At 50.5% G+C, this 16,153-nt stretch overlaps 1 long non-coding RNA gene across 2 annotated transcripts in view; it reads left to right on the forward strand.

The window, feature by feature from the left end:
* The window catches only part of LOC127488152 (uncharacterized), a 36,543-nt gene extending 26,499 nt beyond the window's left edge, over nucleotides 1-10,044 (forward strand). The window contains exon 4 of one of the 2 annotated variants that reach the window (XR_011390883.2): nucleotides 9,526-10,044. This is a non-coding gene — a long non-coding RNA (uncharacterized LOC127488152). The remainder of the gene's footprint in view (nucleotides 1-9,525) is intronic. The other variant, XR_016220750.1, reaches the window with a different exon arrangement.
* The last annotated feature ends 6,109 nt before the right edge of the window (nucleotides 10,045-16,153 follow it).

Genomic DNA, 16,153 nt, shown 5'->3' on the forward strand with positions numbered 1-16,153 from the left:
GGATAAATTGTTCAGAAATTCCATTATACTGTTCCACAAAATGCTAATGTTGTATAAAATATACAATCTAACTGAAGATTCTCATTTCTTTCTTTTGAACTTCACATATATGTATGTATATACACACACAAACATGTACACACATAGAAGTAGGGAAATGTTCAGGTCATGTATAGTCTATACGTACAAAATAGGTCCTGCTCCTAGATTTTTAAAAATGAGTAACTGAGATACAATTTCATTTAGTTCACAGGAAATGCGCACTCTGAGAAAGTGTGCATCAATTTAAATTTTTTTTGCAAAAACTTCCTTACCTCTTAACCCATTTTGACAAACTTTTCAAAGTACTCTTACATATTTTGCATATGTAGAGTGACCCAATTAATATAACAAAATTCACTATTCCAAAGTATGTTCCCAGAGTTGGATAACCATTACCTCAATCAATTTTGGAATATTTGTAATCAACCCTGAAAAGAAACCATGTATAACTTCTCCATCACCCCTTCGGTCCCTCTTTCTTCCTTAGCCCTACACAACCACCACTCTGTTTCATCTCCAGAGATTTCCCTGCCCAGGAAATTTCATTTTAATAGAGACCTACAGTATGTAGCCTTTTATGAATGGCTTCTTTCACTTAGTATACTACTTTCAGTATATACTTTTAGTAGTATACTGCCATCCATGTTATAACATCTATTTATACTTCTTTTTGTTGTGAAACAATGTTCAATGTAGTAGAATACAGTTCTGTTGTATGATGAACATTTAGATATTTCCGCTTAATATTATCATGAACATTCATTTCCACCATGCTGCATGGACAGATTTTTTTCCTCCCATGCCATTGGATTTAATCAAACTCATGTTGTCCTTTCTGGTCTTTTACTTCTACTCTTGGAACACCATTTATTCAGACCCAGCCCAATATTTCCCTTTTATCAATAAGCTTTTCCTTCTGTCACACTGTTGACTCTTATAGACTTGAGACTTTTCAATGTGTGTCATCCAGTTTGTGCAGAGCTACCTAGTCCTTTATTTCACAAGGCTTTTATTTTTATGAAATTTATAAATTTTATATATTTTATATATATTTTATAAATTTATAAAAAATTCCCTTATCTTGCTATAGATTGAGGATACTTTATCTTATCATTTTTTCAGATAAATACTTTATACCTTAATTCTTTCAAATATCGACATAGTATTGTGAATAAAGCTTTAGGATGAAAATTTTACTGCAAATACATTTTAAGCAATAAATTTCAAAATTAAATGCACTTACTTGCAGTAGAGTAGGATTTCCCTATCAGACACTGAGGCTATATGCCCTGAGGAACAAAAAGGTCTAAATTTACTTTTTTTCATGCTGTAGCCAGAACTAGGATTTGTAGTTTCATAGTTTTTGTGCACTGGTTACAGCTTTTCTGATACACTAAAACATGGAACGTTATACTATCCTTAGAATGAATTGTTTTGGAAAAGTTGATTTATTCATTGGATCTAATATTTTTAATAGAAAACTTTTATTTAATAAATATGAATTCCAAAAGTGCAACTTTTGGATTATAGTGGTTCTTTCTTGTATAACCACCCTCCCACCCACACACCATCCCATCTCCTGCTCCCTCTCCCATCCCATTCTTCATTTTTTAAAAAGATTTATATATTTGAAAGAGTTACACAGAAAGAGGAGAGGCAGAGAGAGAGAGAGTGAGTCTTCCACCTGATGGTTCACTCTCCATTTGGCTGCAATGGCTGGAGCTGCGCCGATCTGAAACAAGGAGCCATGAGCTTCTTCTGGGACTCCCACGTGGGTGCAGAGGACCAAGAACTTGGACCATCTTCTACTGCTTTCCCAGGCCACAGCAGAGAGCTGGATCAGAAGTAGAGCAGCCGAGTCTAAAACCGGCACCCACATGGGATGCCAGCACTTCAGGCCCAGGGTGTTAACCCACTGAGCCATAGCACCAGTCGGCCCCCATTTTTCATTAAGATTCATTTTTAATTAGCTTTATATACAGAACAGTTTGCACCCACACAGACACACAAAGTATAAAGTACTGTTTGAAAATTGGTGCTACCGTTAATTCTCATAGTACAAGACATTAAGGACATAGGTCCTACATGGGGAGCAAGTACACAGTGACTCCTGTTGTTGATTTAACAATTGACACTCTAGTTTATGGTGTCAGTAATCACCCAAGGCTCTTGTCATGAGAGAGAGACAGATCACCCATCCAATGATTCACTCCCCAGTTGGCTGCAATGGCTGGAGCTGTGCCAATCCATAGCCAGGAGCCAGGAGCTTCTTCTGGGTCTCCCATGTGAGTGCAGGGGCCCAAGGACTTGGGCCATCTTCTACTGCTTTCCCAGGCCATAGCAGAGAGTTGGATGGGAAATGGAGAAGCCGGGACTCGAACCGGCGCCCATATGGGATGCCAGGTGTTCAGGTCAAGGGCTTTAACCCACTGTGCCACAGCACCAGCCCCAAATCAGTTCTTTTCTCTCTCTCTCTCTCTCTTTTTTTTTTTTTTTTTTTTGACAGGCAGAGTGGACAGTGAGAGAGAGACAGATAGAAAGGTGTTCCTTTTGCTGTTGGTTCACCCTCCAGTGGCCTCCGCGGCCGGCACGCTGCGGTCAGCGCACAGCGCTCAAATCAGTTCTTTTCAAGCAGAGTCCAGGTGCCAGCTGCAGAGCTAAGAGGGAGACAGACAGGAGCACCAGCCTGGTGCCTGACCTCAGAGCCCACTGCAGTTACCACCGCTGGTCCCTAAGGGAGCACAGCTCAGCCTGCCTGCTGCCTGCAGACTCCCCTGAGTTTGCAAAAGGCCTCCTCACTGGGGAAAGCACAGCCTGGTTGGTGCCTCCATCACCCTCCCCTTCCCTTCCCTGACATCTCCGTGCCATGATGTCTCTTCCCCCATGGCACGTCTCCAGGTGTACAGCTGGACCAGGACTGAGGGACTGAGGCTGGGTTTCTCCAGCCTCTCAGCCAAAACTAAACCTACCTTAGCCACACTGTTTACTTCCTAGGAGCCCCAATTACAAGGTCTTCTGGAGCCATGGAAGTGTTGAGGGTCCAGATTTCCAAAAGACCCATTCTTGGAGTGATCTGATTGGCTTCTCAGTTCTTAAAAGGGTAGGGCTCAAAGCATTGCTATGAAAATGACCACAAATGGAGCCTACTCTTTCCCAATCCTATAGACGTCTCCAGGTCTCTTTGTCCCAATAAATATTTTCCTTTCTAAGTACCTATGGAACAAGCATTATATCTAAGCCAATCAGCGTTCTGGGACTGAATTAAGCCTCCAGTTCTACATGGAAGCAGAGGTCTGAAGACTTTACTAAGAGGCTGGATAAAGGATTGATCGGGCAGTAGCACACAGGAGAGTTAGACCTTCAGAAGCTTGCAGGGTATAAGCATCCACTGATGGCTGTGACATTGTCTTGGAGATGGCTCTACGCCTCCCCCAGGATGCCCATTGGACCTCGGTCCTACTCTAGAGCTGATTTTTAGCTAAGCAAACAGCAAAGTTTGGGGTTTATGAGGTACAGCCTCTCTAGCCAATGATTCATACCTGGATTCAGCGTATGTATAGCGACCATACCAGGCTGACCTTGGTTGCGTGCTTTGGAGGGCTCAGGGAAGGCTGGGCCCTCACTGTCCTCAGAGAATGTGTGGGAGAGTTGGGGTCACAGGTGAAAACGGCTGCACGCCATGGGGCTGGTGTGCCAAGCTGAGGTGGTAACACAGAGGAGAGGAGTGGGGCAAGAGAATGGAGACAAGGTGGTAGCCAGGGTTGGGGGCAGCCTGCTGTAACAGGCAAGAGCACAGGCTCTGGTGGCCAAATCCCAGCTCCACCACTTCCTGGGCGTGACCCCTGGCAGGGGACTCAGTCTCAGTGCTGCCACTTCCTCTTCTACAAGATGGGTATGGCGGCAATCACTTCCACATCTTGGCTTGTTGTAGGGACGAAATGAGTCAATAGTTACAAAGCACTCGGAACCACATGTGCTGCATCATAGGCACTGTGTTTATCAAGCAATTTGCTGAACACTGAAGACAGCCTCAGATTCTACATACAGTCTGTCTCAGATTCTGAAAGTTGCCTGGGAAGGCGCATAGCCCAGGTAGCCTAAAGTAATAAAAGGGAATTAGCACTCTGTATCTCTCGAGAAACATGAATGAGATTGTCTTTTGTAATTTCCAACAATTCTGTAGTCCCAGTCCTTTTGTCACCTATTGCTTTGCATTCTTCCATCTCATGGCTCCCCCATCAGTGGACTGATAGGGGGCCTCTGCCCACGGGGCTCACTTTGTCTCTCTCTCTCTCTCTCTCTCTCACTGTTGCTCTCATTCTCACTCTCGCTCTCGCTCTCTCCTGTGGGTGGCCATGGTAATGCACCTCGCAGACTCCTTAGTACTAAATGCACTTTGGTAACTGAACAAGGCCATGGCTGCCATGCTTTGAAATCCATGGCTGCCTTTGCAGGAGCCCATGAGCTCATGGGCTGTTCTCCACCAATGACTTAGGGACCCCTTTGTCAACAACTTTGCCTCAGGAACTCTCAGTAGTTTTGCCAAACCTTCCTTAGACTCCATGGCAGGCCAGGCTAGGGCACATCCACCCAGTCTTCCTTCTCCTTCCTTCACTCAGGCCAGACCTGTGCTGTGGTCTCATAGCATCCCCTGATCTTCCTGTTTCTTTCCCTGTAGACATTTCCTTAAAATCCGAGCACGTTCAACCCCTTCTTGGTGTCAACTTCTCAGAAGACTTGGACTTACCTCCTCTCCCCTTCTTGATTCATTGCACAGTGCCTCTCACAAAGTGCTTCCTTGGCTTCCCTCCCATCAACTCAGAATGGCAGGTGTAGGAACTGCTTTGTGCGTAGCGATATCTTGGAGAGCTAGAATGGGGTGAGAGGCTGAGCAGAGGCAGCGCCCTCTGACTCAGGCCATGGGGGAGGCATTCAAAGGACTACCTACTCATGGACACATGTTTGGACCAGAGCTGAGAAAAGCAAGAGGAATTCTGCTATTTCTGTGTGCTAAGCACTGGGCTGAGACTTGAATTATTTCACTTAAACCTCACCACAGCTTGTGAGGCTGTTATCATTATATTTAACAGATGAAGAAAGCAAGGGAGGCTAATTTTGACCAAGGCCCTGGAACAAATGTACAAGTGGTGGAGGCATCCTTGAACTGCACCTATCTGACCCCCTTGTTCATGATCTCCACGAGCACACAAGTGGCAAAGGCAAGATCTGAAATGAGAGGAACGTGGAGTGGGAGGCTGCCAAGCCACAGCCTGGGGATGGCGCATTCCTGCTGGTGGGGTCAGCTTTATCTCAAGGATGGGGAGAGCCTGGGCTCTGGACGTGGGCCTTGGTGCCCACAAGCAAGGCAGAGGTTTGGGGGGCAGGGGACACCGAAAGGGAGGAGGGTGCAAAGAAGGAGGAGTTGGTGGGAAGGGGGAAGAGGCATCGGCAGGAGAATATTCAGTGTCATCCTGAATTAGATCATAAAAAGTAAGTGCTTTTTAAAAGCAGTTTTGCTCGGTAGGGGATGTGCTGTCAAGCTGCATGGTGATTCAGAGGCTCTGTGCCTCACAGGCCCTGCCTAGGAGTCGGGGTGAGGACACCACTGTGGGGGACAAAGGCCCCGCTTCTCTGTTGACTGCTAGAGGTTGACTTGACCCAGCCATGGCTGAATTCCAGCATGCACGTCTTGTCCTTAGTTCCTTACCCTCGGCATGCTCAGCTCCTGGGGCAGGCGGGAGCACTTCCTAGGGTCAGAAAGAGCCAGGCTCACATCCCAGTGGAACCATCTGTCCAAAGCTGTGTGACCACACGCAGTCACTGAGCCTCTCTCTGCCTTCCTTCTACCCTCTGCACCCAGGAGTAATGCTGGTCCTTGGCACTAACCGTTGTGAGGACAAAATGAAATCATCTCTGTAGAGGGTCTGGCATGAAACAAATAGCTGAGAAACCAATCGTGGGCCCTCCGAGTGAAAGGAAAGGAAGTCCCGCCTCCTTCCAGACGTTGCTGCTCCTGCCCATCATCGACTTTTCCTCCCTCTCCTTTCCTGGGATTCCCTTGTTGTGGAGCCAGCTGCGTGATGAGTTCCGGCCCACAGAGTGGGGGCAGGAGTAATGGACTTACCTCTGGGCCTGGCCTTTCAAAACCTCCCTTGGGGGAGACCCCACCTTCCCTTTGCCTCTTGTGGGGACCTTGTAGAGATGGCAGTGCCAAAGATGGCTAGGGCCTGGGTGCCTGTGTGACTCCATGGAGCAGAGCCCTCACACCACCTCCAGGGAGCCCCTGGCTGAGTGAGAGGAGGCAACGCATTGTGTCAAGCATTAGGAACTGCAGGTTGTGCATCTATGCACTTAGTCTATCCTGACTTCAACTCTCAGCCACACTATGGTGATTTGGGACCTGCCTGTGGCTTTAGACCATTTGGAAGTTTCAAGAACCGAGGAAGTGACAGCAGTCAGTCCCCAAAGCCCGTCTCAGCTCAGACATTCAAGCAGCTCCCTGCTCGCTACTGCACAGCTCAGACACGGACTGCCCCAGGGCCCCCTAGGAGCTTGCAGTGCCAGCAGTGCCCAGGAAGACCTCAGAGGGCCGCAGGCTTCCAGCCCTGGACCCCAAGCCCTAGGCCAGGCTGCAGGGACTCTCTAGTCCCCCACGGACTACAGAGGGAGAAGGTACAGGGGAGTGCAGGTCGCGAGAGTGGGCCAGCTCCTCTGTGTCTGTGTCAGTGCGTGGCAGCCATGGCTACATGGCTGTGCAAATATTTATTGGTAAATGTTCTCCCTCACCAGCCGTTGAAGATGTAGTTAGGGAGAGCTGCAAGTGAGCTCTGTGTTTCTGGGTCAGCAGCCCACGCCCCAGTCTGAAGACCCTGCAGCGGGGGGAGGGGGGTGGGTGTCCCAGGCCCCTTCGTTCTGTCTCCCCCTCTCCTACCCTGTTTCCTGCGCTCTCTCTCTCTCTCCTCCCTCCTTCTCTGCCCCTCACCTCCTTTCCTGTCCCGCTCTCTCCCCATCTGTCCCTGCCTTCTCATTCCCCCACCTTACCAAGCATTGACCAGGGAATGTCAATGGTCGTACCAGGGAGACTGTCAGAGGAGGAGGGGCCTACCCAGCAACCATCTCTGTCCCCAGAAGAGCAGGAAAAGGGAAAGAAAGAAGGGAGGAAGCAAAGTAGGGGAGAGGAGTAGAGAGGAGGAATAAGAGAGGGCAGGCAGGAGGCAGGGAGGAAAAGGGGGATTGCACTGGGCCCCTGCAATGTGACTGCCACATGCTGTTCTCTTAGAACTAGAAGGGCCTGCGTTCAGATTCTACTTAAGCCAATTACCAAGTTATACAGTCTTTTAAATCTCTGTTTAGGCTTCTTTAAATGGGGATATTACTCGCAAGCTGTTAGTGAGGGGAGGATTGAATGAGATGCTGTAGGTAGAGCATCCCACAGCAAGTGCATAGTGAAGGGCAGGTATTGGCTTTGACCTTGTCCCCACTCTGGCCCCATCTGTCTTCCCCCAGTAGACTGTCTCTCTTCCACGTTTCCTCCTGGAGAGGCTCTTGAACAGGCAAGGCTGAGGCAAGGCAGCCATGGACAAAAGGAGAGTGGTTTCGGTGCTCCCACGGGTGTTCCCAGCTGGAACGTGATGTGAGCATGGAACCTCAGTTGCACTGGGCTGCAGAGGCAGTGTGGCCAGATGGTTATGGCACAGACCGTGAGGCCAAACTGCTAGGGTTCGAATCTTACTGCTGCCACTCAGATGCTCCTTGATAAGTTACTTCATCTCTCTGTGCCCTTGTGCCCTCATGTGCAAATTAGGAATAATGATAATGAGGCTTTCCACGTGTTCCCTGGCCACAGTGAGCACAGTGCAGGTGACAGTCCTTGTCTACAGCCTCGGAAGAAACCAGAGCAATGCTGCTGCTCTTGTTGGGGCTGGAGATAGAATAGAGAGAGCAGGCACCCAACACCCTGTACCCTTCTGGACCATGTTTAAAGTATTCGGCACCCAAGACCAGACAGACCTGAGCTACCTCCCAGGTTTACAGAGACTTCTTTCCTGGGTCCAGCCTCCCAGGGAACTTCAGCATTGGCCTGCAAACCCCTGTGTCTGAAGGTGGGCCACAGGGTGGCTACTGAAGATGTGGTGGAGGTGTAAATGGAGCTTGAACTTAAAAGCTGGGACTCCATGTCTGTACATGAGCCCCTGGAGGTATGGGCTAGAGCAGGTTGGTGGGGAACCTCCACCTATGCTTCATGCTTTGCCAATTTTAGGAGAGAGCCTGCATTAAGGTTTGAGCATCCATCTCTAGCTATCCAACCTCTAGCAGCAATTTGGCTGATGATAGTCCTCAAAGGACAGTGGAACTAGTATGGGTGAACAGATGGCCAAAGACCAGCCAACCTGCATGGATTCCTTGACAGTCCTAATGGTGAGGATTTCATGTGGGGTTCCAGGAATAAAGATGTCAGAGATTCAAGATTCCAGACCACAGGGCTGAACTCAGCTCCCCCGGCTTTGGGAGACAAATGCCTGAGACCTGGGCTCTGAAGCTCAAACTGTCAGATCCCCAAAGGTAGCCTGGTTGTCAAAGAGTCTGGATTGCAAGAAGCAGACTCCATCAGGAGTCCTCAAATCTTGCAGAGTTTGTGGCGAGGATGTACACGGGAGTAAGAAAAGGAGAATGTCAGCCACCGAGCCGGGCTTGCAAGGTGCTCGGGAGAAGCTGAGTGGGCAGGCTCAGGAGGGAGCCAACCCCAAGGTGAGCCAGGCCTGGGGAGGAGAGTGCAGACGGCTCTTCAGATGTGAGGGTTCTGGGTCTGAGCAGCGGTAGAAAAGCATGCTGTCGTGTCTCTGTTCTTCTCCATGTGTTGCCCTCTCCATGCCTGTCCACTTCTCTGCCTCCCTCACCTGGTTCCCTCACTCTCTGCTCTATGTAGCTTCTCTCTGGCTCATGGCTTCTGTGTTCTCAGAGCTGTGGCCCACCCCTTGCACTCCCCTACCCAGTCTCTGTTTACCTTGTGACTCTTAAGTCTCTGTGCTCACTGCTAACTGCTCTGTTCTTTTCATGTTGCTCAAGCCATTAATCTTTGGAGAGAAATTTCCATGACAAGCCAACTCATTGGCCAATGGCCAGTCTGGATTGCGTACTCCTGAGTCAGATGCCTATCACTCACTCAACTGTGGTCAACTTAATGTGGTCATTCTGTGATCCAGAATATGGCTGTAAGAGCAGGTTCCCTGTGACAGGGACAATAGGCATAGCAAATGCCATAACAGATCTGTTTACAACAGTGAGGGAGGGAGTCTGGGGTCATGAACCCTTCCCAGGGTTCACTCACCTGACTGCCTGCCTGTTCTGCTCTCTGTCTTTTAGACCCCCCCACCCAGGCTCACCCTAGGGCGGGGGAGCAGGGCTGTCTACAAGTAGGCACCCAGGAGGATGTGTGATCCACACAAGGTCTGAATCTCTTTCCCTGTTCCCTTCTCTTCCTAGCTTTTCCAATAGCTTCCGGATGAAAGTACTCAAGTTGACTTAACTTCTTCTATAAATAGCAAAATCAACAATGCTCCAGCAAATAATTGATGAGTAACTTCTGTAGTGAAGCCATTCTGCTAAACAGTGGAATCTCGTCTGAAGCCGGTGGAAACCAGAGCATGAGAATATTAAACACAAATTATGTTTTATTATTCACTTTCATATACATCTCATTTGATCTTATCAAGACCATGGCAGAATCAGTAGGGAAGGTATTACCATTGTACTAAATTGATGGATGAAGAAACTGAAGTTCAGAGAGGCCCAGTGACCCACCTGGGACTACAAGGGAGAGTAGAGGACTCAGTATTAGACCTTGTTTGTAGCACCTCCCCCCTGGGACTCCAGATCATCCCTTGTAATGTGGAACGAGAACCATTTCATACCCAGGATATTTTTCTGTGTTGTCTATATCCTCAGACACATGCTTGTCACTGACACTCCTGGTTTTGTAACAGGATACCATCTCTTCTTCAATGCATGTGGTGCCAGAGATACCTTCCTCCAGTGCTAACTTCCCATGCTGGGCTGGGAAGAAATTGTTTAGGCCACTCAGATCTGTTGCTGTTACAAAATACCTGACACCTTAGTTAGTTAATTGATATTTTAAAAGGGACTTATTTCTGAACTTCACAGTTCCTCTGGCTGAGGTGAGTATTATTGTCCCATTCTCTGTGCTCAGGGCAGCACCCCCAAACCAGAAAGGAAGGCCCACACACAGTGGCCGGAAGGACACACTATCGGGTTCTCTCCACGCTCTTGCCAACATCTAAATCCTCAGTCCCTGTCCCGTGAGCCATTCTAGTAGCAAGGGGAGGGGGAGCGTCGTGTTTTCAGACAGCTAGGGAGCTGATGTCACCTCGGGAACCCCCTAGCTCACACGCACACACAAACACCCAGAAACCCACAAAGAGGAGTTCCGCACCCTTTCCCCCTTAATAACAACAGAGCTACAGAGAGACCAGGAGAGACGCAGAGGTCGTCCAGTGTGCACTGCCCCAGTGCCTGCCGCCCAGAGCTCCAGAGCTGCCAGGACATTTCATCAATGGATGAAGGCCCCCAGGGCAGGGGGAGCTGCCCTCATGGGCGGGGCCAGGGTCCCCATGCCCTGCACCCCAGAGGAGCTGATGTCAGGGGACAATGGCTGCCTCCCTCTGTCCCTGTGTCCCTCAGCCAGAGTGCCAAGGGCTGGGCCCACCCAGGGCAGGAAGTAGTGAGAGGGAGGTGGGGATGGAGGAGGGTGGGGCCCGCGTCTCCCACCAGTCACCGGGAGTGGCTGCTTTTAAAAAAAAAAAAAAAAGTTTTTTATTTGAAAGTGTTACAGAGAGAAGGATAGACAGAGAAAGATTGCCCATCTACTGGTTTACTCCCCAAACAGTCGCAACAGCCAGGGCGGTGCCAGGCTGAAGCCAGGAGTCTAGAACTGCACTTGGATCTGTGACATGGGTGGCAGGGGCGCAAGCAGTGGACCATCTTCTGCTGTTTCCCTAGCTGCATTAGCAGGGAGCTGGATGGGAAGTGGAGCAGCCGGGAGGTCAACAGGTGCTCATATGGGATGCTGGCGTTACAGGTGGCAGCTTAACTCACAATGCCGACCCCTGAGTCACCTTTTTTTTTTTTTTTAAGATTTATTTATTTATTTGCTCCGTCTATCAGTGTACTTCCCAATGACTGCAATATTCAGGACTGGGCTGAACAGAAGTCAGGAGTCATGAACTCCATCCAGGTCTCCCATATGGGTGGCAGGAGCCCAAGCACTTGGGCCACCCTCTGCTGCTTTTCCAGGCACATCAGCAAAATGCTGGATCAGAAGTAGAGCAGCTGGGACTCTGATACAGGATGCCAGTTATGCAGGCAGTGCTAAGGGGTGCTTTTTATAAGTGAGACTGGCAAAGCTTCAGGTAGACTCAGAACAAGAGGACTCTCGGACTGTTCTCAGCATGACCTTGAAGGAATCCAGTTCTTCTCCCTTTCTCAAGAATAACTAGAATGTATTGGGGGCCGGCGCCGCGGCTCACTAGGCTAATCCTCCACCTAGCGGCGCCGGCACACCGGGTTCTAGTCCCGGTGGGGGCGCCAGATTCTGTCCCGGTTGCCCCTCTTCCAGGCCAGCTCTCTGCTGTGGCCCGGGAGTGCAGTGGAGGATGGCCCAAGTACTTGGGCCCTGCACCCCATGGGAGACCAGGAGAAGCTCCTGGCTCCTGCCATCGGATCAGCGCGGTGCGCCGGCGGCAGCACGCCTGCCGCGGCGGCCATTGGAGGGTGAACCAACGGCAAAGGAAGACCTTTCTCTCTGTCTCTGTCTCTCACTGTCCACTCTGCCTGTCAAAAAAAAAAAAAAAAAGAATGTATTGGGAATGCAATATCCTGATGGAGAAGCTGCCCAAGACAGCCAGGCCCTTGTTCTCTGCCATAACTCCCTCCCCCCGCCAAGGAATAGAACATCTTGAATTAGGGAAGAACCATCCAGGTTTTTTTTCCTGCTCTTGCCTGGAAGCAGAAGTGCTTCAAAGCATGCCCAGGGCACTTGAGATCCGTCACCTCCAGCAGGCTGCTTTTCAGGGGCCCTCAGATATGGTGTACATGGTACACAGGAAGTCGAGGCTTCACCTGCCTTGGCCTGGAGGATCATCTCACCCTGGAGCCTAGACGGCTTTAGTCCCTTGATACCCACCTGTAAGTAATACATGTGCTTCATATACCTGTGGGTGTGGGTGTGGGTGTGGCCTGTACCAAACTCCGGCAAATGGTAATTGGTCAGCCTGCCTCACACTGAATCCGCAAACACCGGAGATGAGAGAGAAGTCATTACAAGAGCTACCATAGAAACACAGGAGATCGTAATAGACGGCCATTAGCAATTACAGGCCAGTGACTTGGATAAGCTAGAAGTGGACAGGTTCCTAGAAACGTGCAAACCACCCCAGGTAAATCGTGAATAAATAGAAAACATTACCATGGCAGTTATGAGTAAGGATGTTAAAGCAGTGATCAGAAACTCAACAAAGAAACATCCAGGACCAGACGGCTTCCGTAGTGAGTTCTGCCAAGCTTTTCAAGAATGAAATGCCAATTCTTCCCAACCTGTCCCCCAGAATTGGAGAGGGAACGCTTCCAAACTAATTTTGCAAAGCTAGCATTACCATGATACAAAAGCCAGACAAGAATACCACAAAGGAAAAGAACAATTAAGGCTAGTATTCTTTTATGAACATAGATGAAAAAAATCTTCAATGAAATGTGAAAAAAATTTAATTCAGCACATTTAAAAGACCGTATACCATGATCAATTAGAATTCGTCCCTGGGATAATAACAACATATGGAAACCGTTAGTGTGATACTCTATATCCACAGAATAAAGGTCAAAGTCATATGATCATCTCAGTAGGGGCAAAAGTATTTGATAAAGTTTAATGTTCACTTTAAACACACTCAGAAAACTGGGCATAGAAGAAATGGTAACAATATAATAAAGGTCGTATATGCCAAGCCCACAGCCAACATCATACTGATGTAAAGGTGACCTGCTCTGATCACTTCTAGTCAATATAGGACTGGAAGTTGTAGAACAGTTAGCGAATGAAAAAAATCATAGGCACCCAGATTGGAAAGGACGTTAAATTGCCTCCAGTTGCACATGACATGACATGATTAAATACCTAGCTATCCCTAAAAATTCTACCAAATACTGAGAAGTAAAAAATTCAGTAAAGTTACAAAAAGTCACATCAACACACCAGAACCAGTTGATTTTTTTTTTTTTTTTTTTTTGGACAGGCAGAGCAGACAGAGAGAAAGGTCTTCCTTTTCCGTTGGTTCACCCCCCAATGGCCGCTGCAGCCAGCGCGCTGTGCCGATCCGAATCCAGGAGCCAGGTGCTTCTCCTGGTCTCCCATGTGGGTGCAGGTCCCAAGCACTTGGGCCATCCTCCACTGCACTCCCGGGCCACAGCAGAGAGCTGGACTGGAAGTGGAGCAAGCGGGACAGAATCCGGCGCCCCAACCCGGACTAGAACCTGGGGTGCCAGTGCCGCAGGCGGAGGATTAGCTCCTGTCCTGGCCTCCCTGAGACCCTCAGGGTGGGGCCGTGGCCCAGAACCCCAAGCAAGGGGCGGGGATGACAGAGGGGCCCAGTGTTGGAGGCTCCCAGTCACCAGGAACTGCTTGTGAAAAAGAATAAATTGTCCATGGGAAAGAGAATGGCAGAAGAGTACATAAAAATTCTTCACATATAAATCAGGGGAGTGCAAGGTGGAACACAGTGCATGTGTGTGTGTGTCAGCATGTGTGTGAGCACGTGTGTGTATACAATTGTGTCTGCATATGTGTGTGTGACATCTGTGCATGTGTGTGCAGGTGGGTGTCAGTGCACGTGCTGTCCACAGACAGGGGACAACGCTTGGACTCTGATTATTTTGCTGTGGGGAAGGGGGCTACTTAAGACCCTGGGTGGAGATCTGCAGCTCAGCAGGACCCAGGGACCTGCAAGACTCAGACGAGGCTGCTGAGGGATGCAGAGGCCTGGAGCCTTGGGCTGGGCCCTGCCTGGCTGAAGCCGTTCAGGAGCCAGCAGTCCCTCCACATCTCTTCGGGCCCAAAGGCTTGGTCTGCTCTCCTCCTCTGGCTGCTCCCATCAGCTGGGCTCACAGAGATGCCACTCCGTGTGCCTTAGGGGAAGTCCTGGGGACCTGCCAGCAAGGAGGTGCTCCAGGTAGACTCCAGGTGGGAAGGTACAATGAGACCACTTCGGGAACCTGCATGGTGGCGTAGTGGGTAACTCCCGTGTGGGCGCCGGTTCGTGTCCCAGTTACTCCACTTCCAATCCAGCCCCGTGCTGATGCACCTGAGGAAGCAGAGGAGATGACCTAAGTGTCAGGCTCAGCCCTGGCTGTTGTGGCCATCTAGGGAGTGAAGCCGTGGACGGAGCATGTCTCTTTGTCTCTGTCTCCCTCTCCCTCTCTGTGGAACTTGCCTATTAAGTAAGTGTCTTTAAAAATAAACAAATAAATAAATAGCCAGTGCCAGGATTCTGTAGTAGCGGCAGAATTTAGTGCATTAGGAAATCTCTGGTTTCCTTTCTCCCCTTTTCCTCTCTGCACCATTGCCGGGTGTCAATGCCCAGAACCTCCTGCCTGTCCTGCGCCCAGGTGTCTTCCCTTCCTCCTCAGGGGCTCACAGAGGCAGCGCCCGCCTGCCCCCATTGTCCCCACCTGGTCCAAGCCCTCACCAGGACAGCTGCCCCCATAGCTCCTGCAGCAGGTGCACGCCTCCCTCCCCCCACTGCCCCTCCCATCCTTACTGCTCCCGGGTGCTTCTCTGATCTCCCCTCTCCCCAACTAAGAACCCAGCAGAGGCTTCCAGGGCTGTCAGGGGAAATGCGAACTCCTAAGTCAGCTCCAAGCCCTCCCTCCCCTATGCTCACACCCCACCATCTGGCCTCCTGGACTCCTCCTGCTGCGTGCCATCATCCCCTGTGTAGGCATCAGCCAGTGAGCACCCTTGTATGGGACTCCAGGGGAGACGCAGAGAAAGCAGAAGGCTGGGGCGTGGCCCACAGGAGACCAGGACCAGCACAGGTGAAAAACAAGCTCCCCAGGAGCCCCACCCTGCAGAGACTCACACAGGCCGTGATGATGGTGCTTGGACCACCCCAGAGACGCCACATTCCTCATCCATGTCCACTGAGCAGCGGCAGCCCAGCACAGCTCCTGACATCCAAATGCCTTGTGGGACGCTGTGCACAGCGTTCTCTCCACCTCCAACACTGGGCCCCTCGGTTGCCCCTGCCCCTTGCTTGGGATTCTGGGCCATGACCCTGCCCTGAGGGTCTCAGGGAGGCCAGGACAGCAGCCATGCCCAGTGACTGGTGGGAGACGCCGGCCCCACCCTCCACAATCCCCACCTCCCTGTGTGTGTGACGCGAGCACCTGCTGGAGCCCACACAGCCCAGTTCTGTGCACAGAGCATCCATGTAACCTCAGATCTGGAAGAAAGCTCCTTCACTAAACACAGCTTACCTGCCCCAGAAATGTGGAAGTGAGGAAGACCGCGGTGGGGGAGGTCCCATCCTCCAGTGTCCCCAGGTGGGGCAGAGGGTCCTGTCCTCTCCAGTAGGTCTCAAGCCTTTCTTTCAGTTCCCTGGGAACTTGGAAGGCCTGGGTGCTGCCAAGGGCCTCCTGAACTAAAACCAGGTCCTCGTCCTGCCCGCGTCCTCTGTTGCATTTGGGCCTCACCGTGGGCAGGCCGGGCACACAGCACAGCGTGGACGTCCTGCCGGCTCCACCTGCAGCTGTTGGACTGCAGAGTCAGTGGATCCCGTACCCCATGAGGTCAGGTGCATGGCCCTCAGGGGAACGGGGTCGTGTTCTCCCTTGACAACGCAGGAGGTGTTGGATAGGACACTGACAGCTCTGTTGCAATGCACAGCTCTGTGGACTGGGACCTCCCTGCTGTGCCAGAGACCTCAGACCCCGACCCTCGTGTGCCTGTGCCATGTGGCCGAGTGACTCCCCCTCCCTCCCTGTCTCCCGCCCAGCCTCTGGGAGGCGTCACTCTATGCTCTGCTTCTGTGAGGTCACCCCTTCT

The sequence above is a fragment of the Oryctolagus cuniculus genome, chromosome 1, assembly GCF_051225735.1.
Source record: "Oryctolagus cuniculus isolate XC-2025 breed Fujian yellow rabbit chromosome 1, ASM5122573v1, whole genome shotgun sequence".
Taxonomy (NCBI): domain Eukaryota; kingdom Metazoa; phylum Chordata; class Mammalia; order Lagomorpha; family Leporidae; genus Oryctolagus; species Oryctolagus cuniculus.